The following is a 1775-nucleotide window of genomic DNA, read 5'->3' on the forward strand; positions in this document are numbered from 1 at the left end:
TAATAGCCAAAAAAAAAAAAACCCATCCATAATCTGATTTCTCTGGTTGTCTCATTAATACTTTTAAAAAATAGGCCAGGGGCAGTGACTCAAGCCTGTAATCCCAGCACTTTGAGAGGCCGAGGCGAGAGGACTGCCTGAGCCCAGGGGTTCACGACCAGCCTGGGCAACTTGGTAAGACTTCACCTCTACGATAAATAAAAAATTAGCCAGGTGTAGTAGTGTGCACCTGTAGTTCCAGCTACTTGGAAGGTTGAGGTGGAAAGATCGCCTGAGCCCAGCAGGTCGAGGTTGAGGTGGCCGTGAGCATGCCACTGCACTCCAGCCTGGGCAACAGCGTAAGACTCCAACGCGGGAAAAAAAAAAAAAAGTTGATTTTTGCTGGTGCTGCTGCTGCCATTGGCGCTCAAGCGATTGAATAGATGCTCTGGCTTGGCTCTGCTGCACCCCGGATTAGCCGGGCCTGGCCTTGCAGCTACTGCCAACCTGATTCATCGTGGGGTGTTGGTGCGCTGGGGTGTGTTTGCAGTGTCATATGGGACAGCCATGTAGGCACTGGCAGGGGGAGGGCTTGTTACAGCTCAAGGCAGGCTTTTTCCACCAGGGGGAATGGGCCGACCTCTTTTAGGCTGTGGTGGAGGCCAAATGTGTCTTCCCAATGACAGAGTGTCTCCAAGCCTGCACAAACTGGCCGACTCCTGTGTCTTGGAACTGGGACTCCAAAGACCTGGGGATCCATCTGGATTTGGTTGAATTGGAAAGAGCTGTCGGAAAGAAGAACATAAGTTATGCGCTTTACCATGCCCTCTTAGAGTGATTCTACTCACTCTACCTACTTGATAAGAAAAATGGCTGCAAACACAGCATTTTATCAGTACAAGAATGATGCCAGAGCTGTATGACCTTGTTAACAGACCTGAACCTGTATCTGGTCTGATGGGGAGTGGGATTGCTCATACTTACTGGAACTCCACAGATTTTCTTTCTTGGCTTTCTAATGACAGTCCTGTCAAGGATGAGGTGGTAGTAAATGACTGATGTGGTAAGAACTGTTCCTGTCACCATGGAGGATACTCCTTGAAGATAAATTCAAGCTATAGAACCCGCCAGATCACAAGTGAGAGATGTGCACCAGCATCACCAAATTTTCCTGGGCTATGGTCACATGATGATGTTAGACATTGCAGAAGAATCTGAAACCATTTCAGAACAGTTGAGGGGCAACTATCTTCTGAACATTGGGCTAAAGATGGACTGATTGTTCCCATCTTCCAAGAAAGGCTTCTTGCAGTTGGGAAGTGGGTGAGCATCACGGGGAGGCCGTCTGTGCCTCTAAACTGTGGAGGACACAAGCAGAAAAGAGTGCAACATCTATGTGGCACACCTCCAAAGGACCTGCTACTTATGTGTTTTTCTGCATTGGCCAGAAAATGAAGTCTTTTTTTTTTTTTTTTTCCTGAAAGCAAGATTTATTGAGAGGACAGAAAAGCTCCCACAGTGGGATGGGACCCAAGAGGGTTACACAGAAAATGGAGTCTTAAACCTTGAATCTCCCATAACTACATCGACTACAAAGATAATAATGCTGGACATCCAAGAAGATCTGAAGGGTTCACAGATCCAGAAAAAGGTCTCCTTTTCTCTCTATCTCAGTGGCCACCCTCTGCTGTCCCAGTAGAGTTTGCTTAGACTATAAAACTGACAGGAGCGATCATTTGAGTTCAACTCCAGTCTGGGCAACAGAGTGAGATTCCAACTCAAAAAAAAAAAAAAAA

The 1775-nt window shown here is 46.8% G+C and overlaps 1 pseudogene; it reads left to right on the top strand.

Moving 5' to 3' along the window:
• LOC103265137 overlaps positions 1–1719 on the top strand; it is a 19593-nt pseudogene extending 17874 nt beyond the window's left edge.
• The last annotated feature ends 56 nt before the right edge of the window (positions 1720–1775 follow it).

The sequence above is a fragment of the Carlito syrichta genome, unplaced genomic scaffold, assembly GCF_000164805.1.
Source record: "Carlito syrichta isolate Samal-C Ts95f unplaced genomic scaffold, Tarsius_syrichta-2.0.1 Scaffold305867, whole genome shotgun sequence".
Classification (NCBI taxonomy): Eukaryota; Metazoa; Chordata; class Mammalia; order Primates; family Tarsiidae; genus Carlito; species Carlito syrichta.